We start from the raw sequence: 11,394 nt of genomic DNA, 5'->3' as shown, positions 1-11,394 counted from the left end.
AGTGATGATCCATGGCCCGGAGCCTGTAGGGATGATCCATGGCACGAAGCCTCCAGTAAGGATCCATGGCCCGGAGCCTGTAGGGATGATCCATGGCACGAAGCCTCCAGTGATAATCCATGGCCCGGAGCCTCCAGTGATGATCCATGGCACAAAGCCTCCAGTGATGATCCATGGCGCGGAACCTGTAGTGATGATCCATGGCACGGAGCCTGCAGCGATGGTCCCCAGTCCGGAACCTACAGAGACGCTCTCCAGTCCGGAGCCTCCAGAGGCGCTCCTCAGTCCGGAGCCTCCAGCGACGCTCCTCAGTCCGGAGCTTCCAGCGACGCTCCTCAGTCCGGAGCCTCCAGCGACGCTCCTCAGTCCGGAGCCTCTAGCGACGCCTCCCAGTCCGGAGCCTCTAGCGACGCCTCCCAGTCCGGAGCCTCCAGCGACGCTCCCCAGTCAGGAGCCTCCAGCGACGCTCCTCAGCCCGGAGCCTTCAGCGGCGGTCTGCAGCCCGGAGTCTTCAGCGACGGTCTGCAGCCCAGAGTCTTCAGCAGCGGCCTTCAGCTCAGAATCTTCAGCGGTGGTTGGCGTTTCATAGCCTCTGGCGATGACCCACGTTCTGGTTCCTCCGGACACACAGAAGCGGGGGGATTAGTGGGCGGGGGGGGGTTACTACGCCCGGAACCAGAGCCGCCGCCATAGACATTAGTCACCCACCTTACCCTCCCTTTGTGTTTTTTTTGTTGAGGGGGGGGTTGTTGTTTGGGGGGGTTTTGTTGTTGTTTTTTGTAGGTGCGGTCGGAGTTCGCACCTTTGGGGGGGGGTACTGTCACGTCCTGACCATGGTAAGTTGTTATTTTCTATGGTAGAGTAGGTCAGGGCGTGACAGGGGGTGTTTGTCTGTTTTTGTATTTCTATGTTCAGATTCTAGTTGTGTATTTCGATGTTGGTTTTGTTTGGTATAATCTCCAATTAGAGGCAGCTGGTTGTCGTTGTCTCTAATTGGAGGTCATATTTAAGCTGATGTTTGTCCCACCTGTTTTTGTGGGTGATTCATTTTCTCTCTGCGTCACGTTTGTTGTTTTTGTTATTTCAAGTATTTGGTGTATTGCATTACGTTTCACGGAATAAACAAAGATGTGGAACTACAACCATGCTGCACGTTGGTCCGATCATTTAGACAGCCATGACAATATGTGTAGTTGAAGTTGACAAGATAAGTTATATTGCCAAATCTATGTGTTGGAAACTACAACGCAGTTCTAATATTGACTCCCACCACATCCAAAATATGGCAATTGTGATTACTGTACTGTTTGTAATTAGGATTTTGCAATGATTAATACATTGTCAACTCATCCTCTCAAGTTAACAGTGGGTAACTTTTGTGAGATGATCAAGTGTATAATCATTCTACAAGTTCCATTCCCTGGAGGTCAGCTTCATTACATCATTATTTTCCCACTCAGATACATCTCTCCTAGATGAACTCAAAACAGAGAGGAAAAACACTTTCTCTCAAGCGAGATGATTGTGACAGATGAAAAGAGAGAAAGAAAGCAAGTGGGAGTCAGAGCTAGTGAGAGAAAGATAAATAGATACAGAGAGGATGAGAGAGGGAGAAGCAAAGAGAGGGAAGCAGCACTAATTGCCTGGGCTCTGGGGGTGCCCGGGCATTTGAATCTGCCACGGATCACCTGCACCCTAGGAGATAAATCACAGTCACGCCACAACCTCGGCGCTGCCGGCTAGGAACACAGGAGAGGGGAGCAAGGGGACAGGAGGTCAGCACTGCAGCCCTCGGCAGCTATGCAGTTTGTGTGTGTGTTTGTCTGTGTAAGAGAGAGTGTATGTGTGTCAAAAGGATAACTATGCAAGCCTGTGGGTTTGCATTGGCAGCTATCAAATATGTTTCTTGCTTGTATAGTAGAAGGGTCGACATGACATGCTTAATAAAACCAACAAGTTCTCCCTTGAAACCCCTACGACTTTCTAATGCCCTCTGTAAAATGTAAAGCAGTACCCTACTCTGGGCACAATCAGTGGGTCTTTCAACAATAACATCCCCTTCCAACCTCATAGGGCCTGTGTTTGGCACTAAGGCTGCTAGCCTGCTACCATTACACATCTATTTTCAATCTCTTCTTCCTTTCTCTCTTTCTCACACCATTCTTAAGGGCATAAGATGTGGGGAGGTTTTTTCAAGTCTGTTGCATCAGCCACACACCATGGAAAAACATCTTCATCGGTATTGGTTAGAAGAGTGCTTTGCTGAGAAACGAGACTTCTTTAGATGCTCCAAGGCAGAACACGCTGTCGTGTGAAGTGTAATGCAGTTGCCTTCTAAAAATACATGCCCTGAATTGCTAAATTAACACGTGGAAAGCCCCCCATTGGACCACTGAACCAAGAACCCACTCCGAGCACGTTCGCACTCGTGTCGCCAGCTCGCGGTCAGCGTTCCTCTTTTTTACGTGGTGGTGCGCTGTAATATTTAATTCTGTGGTGGTGCGAAAGAGCTATCTTGTGATCTATTCCCCTGTAAGCTAGCCTCTGTGAATGACGATTCTGCAGAGACGGTGATGAGAGGGAGTGTGAGGAAGAAACACTAAGAAGTGAACCCTGTTATTACTCACAGTATTGTCTCTGTAGACTACTGAAGAATTCATACAAAGCATTCCTTTCTATTCCAACTGTCCGTCTATTTGAACCCCCTCTATTGTCATGGCCTGATCTGTTTCACCTGTCCTTGTGCTTGTCTCCACCTCCCTCCAAGTGTCACCCATCTTCCCCATTATCCCCTGGGTACTTATACCTGTGTTCTCTATTTGTCTGTTGCCAGTTTGTCTTGTTTGTCAAGTCAACCAGCGTTTTGTCTCAGCTCCTGCTTTTTCCCAGCCTCTCTTTTTCTCGCCCTCCTGGTTTTGACCCTTGTCTGTCCAGACTCTGAGCCAGCCTGCCTGACCGCTATGCCTGCCCCTGAGCCTGCCTGCCGTCCTGTACCTTTGCCCCACTACTCTGGATTATCGACTCCTGCCTGCCTTGACCTGTCGTTTGCCTGCCCCTGTAATAAACATTGCTACTTCAACACAGTCTGCATTTGGGGCTTACCTGATAGTACAAACTGGCCCTGACTGACTCAGCAGACATGGACCAGCTCCGCAACGCCATCTCCTCCCAAGGAGCCACGAGGAGTTTATTTTTTATTTGTATTTTATTTTACCTTTATTTAACTAGGCAAGTTAGTTAAGAAAGAATTCTTATTTTCAATGACGGCCTAGGAACAGTGGGTTAACTGCCTTGTTCAGGGGCAGAACGACAGATTTGTACCTTGTCAGCTCGGGGATTCGAACTTGCAACCTTTCGGTTACAAGTCCCATGCTCTAACCACTAGGCTACGCTGCCGCCCGCTTCGCGGTCTGATGAAAGGGTTCCAGGCCGTGGCCTAACATCACAACCTAGCATTGGACACATTGCGGGAGCAATTCCGTGGGCTGTCTATTAGGCAGCCTACCATGACGGTAACCTCCCAGCCTCTCAGTAACCTGGCTGGTAGCTGTGCCGTCAGCCCGGTTTCCCGGAAACCCCGCTTACCTCCTCCGGAGCGCTTTGTTGGAGAGTCGGGCACTTGTCGGGCGTTTCTCGCTCAGTGTTCCCTCGTCATGGAGCTGCAGCCTTCCTCCTTCCCCTCGGACCGTTCTAAGATAGCGTACCTCATCACGCTGATGTCCGGGAGGGCCCTCGCCTGGGCTATGGCTGTTTGGGAACAACAGTCTGGAGGGTTTCGAGGCTCCGGTGTTTGGGAGAGAGGCTGCCCGGAAGTTACTCCAGCTTCGGCAGAACTCCCTCAGTGTGGCAGACTATGCGGTGGATTTCCGCACACTAGCAGCGGAGGGTGCCTGGAACCCAGAAGAGCTGTTCTACACATTCCTGCATGGATTATCGGAGGAAGTAAAGGACGAGCTTGCAGCCCGGGGACTACCGACGGATCTTGACTCACTCCTGGCCTTAACCATCTGGATTGATGGACGGCTACAGGAATGTAGGAGGGAGAGAGGTCTGAATCTGGTTCTAATCGCTTAATCAAGGATCCCACCTTGCATCTGATGAACTCCTGAAGTCCCCGAGAGAATCCGTGCTTACCCGAGTTCCTCCAAGAGCCTCCAAAGACTGCCGATTTACCTCTTCCCGAGCCGATGCAGATCAGCAGGGCTAGACTGTCTCCAGCCCTCCACGTAAGCAGACTTAACACCCAGAGTTGTCTGTATTGCAGTACTGCCGGACATTATGTGTCTGCCCGTCCCTTCAAGAGACCTAACTTATTTGTAAGAATCAGTACTCTGGTGGGTCTTAAGGACAATTTTGCTTCTCCCCTTACTCGCCCCCTTTCCATGCCACCCTGCTGAGAGGGGACCAGTCCAAGTCTCTCCAGATACTCATCGACTCAGGGGCCGATATGAGTCTTATGGACGTTACCCTGGCGTCCGAGCTGGGCATCCTCACTCAACCTCTCTCCATTCTCATGGATGTTAGAGTGCTGGACAGGCGCTCTATAGGCCGGGTCACCCACCATACCACCCCCATCAACCTACGAGTGTCAGGGAACCACAGCGAGACGATCCACTTTCTGATAATTGAGTCTCCGCAGGTTCCGGTGGTATTGGGAATCTCTTGGCTCCAGCGACACAATCCCTCGATTGACTGGTCTACTGGTGCCATCGGGGGCTGGGGCCCATTCTACCACACTCATTACCTGAAATCAGCTCTGCCTGCCCCGGGATGTCTTCCTGGGGGCTTGAAAATCGCCCCGGACCTCTCCGCCAGTCGGGCGGAGTACCAGGATCTCCAGGAGGGGTTCAGTAAGGCCCGGGCCACTTTGCTTCCGCAGCACCGACCAGTTTCCAAGAAGGTCAAGCCAGATGTGGTGGCACGCCGCTATAGCCCCGCGGCTACAGCCCCTGAAGCCGAGACCTTTCCCCCCCGCTCCAAGATTATTAGCCCCTCCTCTGTTTGTCCTCTGTTGCCCATACCCTCCGTATACTTCCTACCTTTCCTGTGTCAAGAATTAAAACCATGTCTCACAGCCCTTTATCTCCTGTTTCCAGGCCCACCCCTCTCCCCCGTCTCATCGACGGCAACTGGCATACAGGGTGAGATGTCTCCTGAAGGTTCGACCTCGGAGCATGGGATTCCAGTACCTGGTTGAGTGGGAGGGATATGGCCTGGAGGAGAGGTGCTGGGTCTCTGATCTGTTTCACCTGTCCTGCTTGTCTCCACCCCCTCCAGGTTTCGCACATCTTCTCCATTATCCCCTGGGTACTTATAACTGTGTTCTCTATTTATCTGTTGCCTGTTTGTCAAATCAAACAGCATTTTGTCTCAGCTCCTGCTTTTTCTGTCTCTCTTTTTCTCGCCCTCCTGGTTTTGACCCTTGTCTGTCCTGACTCTGAGCCCGCCTGTCTGACCACTATGCCTGCCCCTGAGCCTGCCTGCCATCCTGTACCTTTGCCCCACTACTCTGGATTATCGACCCCTGCCTGCCTTGACCTGTTGTTTGCCTGCCCCTGTTGCTGTAATAAACATTGCTACTTCAACACAGTCTGCATTTGGGTCTTACCTGATAGTACGAACTGGCCCTGACTGACTCAGCAGACTTGGACCAGCTCCGCAACGCCATCTCCTCCCAAGGAGCCACCATTGGGAGGCACGAGGAGTTGCTTCGCGGTCTGATGGAAGGGTTCCAGGCCGTGGCCGAACATCACAACCTAGCATTGGACACATTGCGGGAGCAATTCCGTGGGCTGTCTATTAGGCAGCCTAGCATGATGGTAATCTCCCAGCCCCTCAGTAACCCGGCTGGTAGCAGTGCCCTCACCCCGGTTTCCCGGGAACCCCACTTACCTCCCACGGAGCCCTTTGTTGCATTTTGTCTCAGCTCCTGCTTTTCCCAGTATCTTTTTCTCGCCCTCCTGGTTTTGACCCTTGCCTGTCCTGACTCTGAGCCCGCCTGCCTGACCACTCTGCCTGCCCCTGAGCCTGCCTGTTGTCCTGTACCTTTGCCCCACTACTCTGGATTATCGACTGCCTTGACCTGTCGTTTGCCTGCCCCTGTTGCTGTAATACATATTGTTACTTCAACACAGTCTGCATTTGGGTCTTACCTGAAACCTGATACTAGGATATCATATCCAAGAAAAATATGGTATAGATATCAACTAGCTGGTGTGACCTCTGAAAGATATAGGTCTTTCACATGCAGCAAGGATATGTTAAATTATATCCATGATATAAATTGCAATAAAATATGTTAAGAGATATCCTTTTAGGTTGCATATTAACCGTCCTAAAAAAATCTGATGAAATTCAAAACAACATTTGGGTAACACATACCTCATGCTTTCTTTATGAATGCTGTGCAGCCTTCTGTGGATCCACTCCATCCTCCATATTTTGAATACAAATGAGACAGACATTAATTATGGTGAGGGAAAAGTTCCTATTACCATGCTCACATAAGTTTGCAGTAATGTTCAAGATAGAACCCTAATCATATCATTACATTTTGATCATGATATTGAAGGCCACGAGTCGTAATGCTGCTGCATGACATAGATTTCAGATTATACACAGATATGTTAATATAACTAAAACTGTTCCTCGGGCCAAATTAAATAATCCATAAAATGGTTATCAAAAGTGTACATATGATGTAAAAATAAGTTGGCTTCAACATCAACACATGAGTTGGAACCAGTGGCAATTTTAGCATGTAAATATTTGTGGAGCAAAACATTTAAAAAAAAATGTTTATGCCTGCCAGCAAAGCCACTACACATCTCATCTTGCACTATAATGGTGACAAACAGTGCCCACAAACTGTTAGGGCCTACATAAACCTGTTGCAACAGCTAAGTCCCAACACATTACCACGGCAGCACCTGGCTATCAGCGGTGCCTTGTCTGGCAACGAAACAGTTCATTCAGCCTCATTTACTGCCTTTAAAAAAACATAGCTGAAATGGCTGACTTGCTTAAACAAATGCGGTTTCTACTGACAATTGATATGGAACAAACTGTGGCAAAAGGGGACAACGAGTGGATAAGAGGCAATTCGTAATTTCGATTAAGACATTAAAGATTGAGCCAGGAAGGACATAGTCAATATAATTATTTGTACAACACTTTTGAAATGTACAGTGACAGAATTCAGAACATGGGCCATTATTAAAGTATTCTCCCTATACATTTTAGTCATTTAGTAGACACTCTCATCCAGAGCGACTTACAGCAGTGAATTCATACTTTTTTTTTCCCCGTACTGGCCTCCCATGGGAATCGAACACACAAGCCTGGCGTTGCAAACACCATGCTCTCCCAACTGAGCCACAGGGAAGGCTACACCAAGTTAGAACCGTAGGATAAATAAAGGGGGCATATAAGCAGACAATGAAAGCTCTTACAATATTCAATGACTTGGAATTCTGAGTTGGATGACCGTTCAAAGTGTATTTTTCCAGTCTGAGCAAATTTTTTTCTGAGTTCCAAGTTGTGTTGAACTCACTGAAGTCTGAGATTTCCCAGTTCTGAGTTTCCAGTTGTTTTGAACATGGCAGTAGTCGTGCTGTATTGACAGCATGGCCAATGTTGAATGTTTATCCTTTAAAGCATGGAAAAGAGACCCTTAAACCCAGACTTGGACCACACACCCAGTCCACTGAATAGCAGGCTAGTGATTGCTTTACAATGCTTGCAGTTAGCCACTGGCTCCTTCCAAACCACTCATTGTTGAATTTGTGATTTCCAACTTGTTGTGTAATGCAGGGGCACAACTTTCAATGGGGATGGGGGACATGTCCCCCCCATATTCTGAAATGGCATTTTTGATACAAAACGGGAAAAAAACGGTGTGCTTTAGGAACATACGGATGCCTCCGAGCGGTCAGGTGGGCTTTTTGGAGTGTTTATCCAACTGGATTAAAAAATAAAATAAATAAATGAGTGTGTCACGATTGTTTGTAGAAACGGACCAAGGCACAGCGTGAGTAGCATTCCACATCTTTATTAGAAAGTGAAAATTAACAAAATACAAAAATCATAAAGAATAAACGAAACGTGACGACAATGCAACTACACATAAACAATATCCCATAACGCACAGGTGAAAAAATGCTACTTAAGTATGATCCCCAATTAGAGACAACGATAACCAGCTGCCTCTAATTGGGTATCATACAAAACACCAACATAGAAAAAAATAAACTAGAACCCCCACATAGAAAATATAAACTAGACTAACCCTCCAGTCACGCCCTGACCTACTCTACCATAGAAAATAAAAGCTTTCTATGGTCAGGACGTGACAGAGTGATGTCCCACCCACTTCTAAAACCAAAGTTGCGCATCTGGTGTAATGTTAATGTCCAATGGCTGATGTCCAATGGCCCTGATACGTTTTATATATAATTTCTCTTCATACTTTTTCTTCATACGACAAGAATTGAAAAGGATTTGCCAGTAGATTGTCGACTTGATTCATGATGATGACTGCTAGCTTGCTAGCTAAGATTTTGAAAGTATGATGTTGACATGATCAGTCCAATTAAAGCTACGGTAGATACAATGTGATTTGATTTGATTTTATCTGTGGCCAATGACCTTAAGCCTTCTTTTCGAGCTCTCCCTGTAGATTTTGCAGCGAAGTAGTGTCCCCATGAGAGACAGAATACTGATCCAATCACAGCGCAACTGGAGAACATAACCAACCCCTACGCTCCGCATTTTCCACTGGCTGCCCAAACACCACAGAAAGCACTGGGCTATGCTGAAACACAGTCATTTTGGAGCTGCCTTACTCAAGAAAGCAAAAAAGAGACCATGTTTGTATTCGGCTTTATGAACTCAATTATATATATTTTTACATTGTTTGCAACCTGATATGTGACACGTATTAATGCCAACATAACACGCAAAACAAGCATTAAAATAAAATACAAATATTTACAGTGCACTCAGAAAGTATTCAGACCACTTGATTTTTTCCACATTTTTCCACAAATATTTTTACAACCGTATTCTAAAATTGCTTAAATTGTATATTTTCTCATCAATCTACACACAATACACCAAAATGACAAAGTAAGAACTGGTTTATTTTTTTGTGCTAATTTATTAATAATTAATTATCACATTTACATAAGTATTCAGACCGTACTCAGCACTTTGTTGAATCACCTTTGGCAACAATTACAGCCTCGAGTCTTCTTTGGTATGACGCTACAAGCTTGGCACACCTGTATTTGGGGAGTTTCTCCCATTCTTCTCTGCAGATCCTCTCAAGCTCTGTCAGGTTGGATGGGGAGGGTCGCTGCACAGCTATTTTCAGATCGCTCCAGAGATGTTCGATCGGGTTCAAGTCCGCGCTCTGGCTGGGTCACTCATGGACATTCAGAGACTTGTCCCGAAGCCACTCCTGCGTTGTCTTGGCTGTGTGCTTCAGGTCGTTGTTTTGTTGGAAGGTGAACCTTCACCCCAGTCTGAGGTCATGAGCGCTCTGGAGCATGTTTTCATAAAGGATCTCTCCCAAGCAGACACCTCGACCTCAACGGCCCTGAAAGAACTTCATTGGACTTTATGTAAACTGGAAACCACATATCCTGAGGCTGCATTTATTGTAGCTGGGGATTTTAAGTCTAATCTGAAAACAAGGCTCCCTAAATTTTATCAGCATATCAAATGTGCAATCCGGGCTGGCAAAATTCTGGATCATTGCTACTCTAACTTCCGCGACACATACAAAGCCCTCCTACGCCCTCTTTTCAGCAAATCTGACCACAACTCCATTTTGTTGCTTCCAGCCTACAGACAGAAACTAAAACAGGAAACGCCCGTCCGATCAATCTGATTCCACGCTTCAAGATTTCTTCTATCATGTGAACTGGGATATGTTCCGGATAGCATCGAACAACAACATTGATGCATACACTGATTCGGTGAGCAAGTGTATTAGCAAGTGCATCGGTGATGTTGTACACACGCGACTATTAAAACCTTCCCCAACCAGAAACCGTGGATTGATGACAGCATTCGCACAAAACTGAAAGCGCAAACCACTGCTTTTAATCAGGGCAAGGCGACTGGAAACATGACCGAATACAAACAGTGTAGCTATTCCTTCCGCAAGGCAATCAAACAAGCTAAGCTTCTGTATAGAGACAAAGTAGAGTTGCAATTTAATGGCTCAGACACGAGAGGTATGTGGCAGGCTCTACAGTCAATCACAGACTGCAAAAAGAAAACCAGCCCTATCGCGAATCGCGATGTCTTGCTCCCAGACAAACGAAACAACTTCTTTGCTTGCTTTGAAAACAATAAATGCCACCGACACGGCCCGCTACCAAAATCTGTGGCCTCTCCTTCACCGCAGCCAACATGAGTAAAACACTTAAACGTGTTAACCCAGACCTCATCCCTAGCTGCGTCCTCAGAGCATGCGCAGACCAGCTGGCTGGTGTGTTTATGGACATATTCAATCAATCCCTATCCCAGTCTGCTCTTCCCACATGCTTCAAGAGGGCCACCATTGTTCCTGTTCCCAAGAAAGCTAAGGTAACTGAGCTAAACGACTATTGCCCCGTGGCACTCACTTCCGTCATCATAAAGTGCTTAGAGATATTAGTCAAGGATCATATAACCTCCATCCTACCTGACACTCTAGACCCACTCCAATTTGCTTACCACCCCAATAGGTCCACAGACGACGCAATCACAATCACACCGCACACTGCCCAAACCCATTTGGACAAGAGGAATACCTATGTAAGAATGCTGTTCATCGACTACAGCTCAGCATCACCCTCCAAACTTGTCATTAAGCTCGAGACCCTGGGTCTCGACCCTGCCCTGTGCAACTGGGTCCTGGACTTTCTGATGGGACACCACCAGGTGGTGAGGGTAGGAAACAACATCTCCACCCCACTGATCCTCAACACTGGGGCCCCACAAGTGTGCGTTTTAAGCCCTCTCCTGTACTCCCTGTTCACCCATGACTGCGTGGCCATGCACACCTCCAACTCAATCATCAAGTTTGCAGACAACACTACAATGGTAGGCTTGATTACCAACAACGACAAGATGGCCTACAGGGAGGGGGTGAGGGCCCTTGGAGTGTGGTGTCAGGAAAATAACCTCACACTCAACGTCAACAGAACAAAGGAGATGATCGTGGACTGATCGTGGACAGCAGAGGGATCACCCCCCTATCCACATCGACGGGACAGTAGTGGAGAAGGTGGAAAGTTTTAAGTTCCTCGGCGTACACATCACGGACAAACTGAAATGGTCCACCCACACAGACAGCGTGGTGAAGAAGGCGCAGCAGCGCCTCTTCAACCTCAGGAGGCTGAG

The sequence above is a fragment of the Salmo trutta genome, chromosome 2 (genome assembly GCF_901001165.1).
Source record: "Salmo trutta chromosome 2, fSalTru1.1, whole genome shotgun sequence".
Taxonomy (NCBI): domain Eukaryota; kingdom Metazoa; phylum Chordata; class Actinopteri; order Salmoniformes; family Salmonidae; genus Salmo; species Salmo trutta.
The sequence above is the reverse complement of the archived record's forward strand: the minus strand, read 5'-3'. Positions refer to the sequence as shown.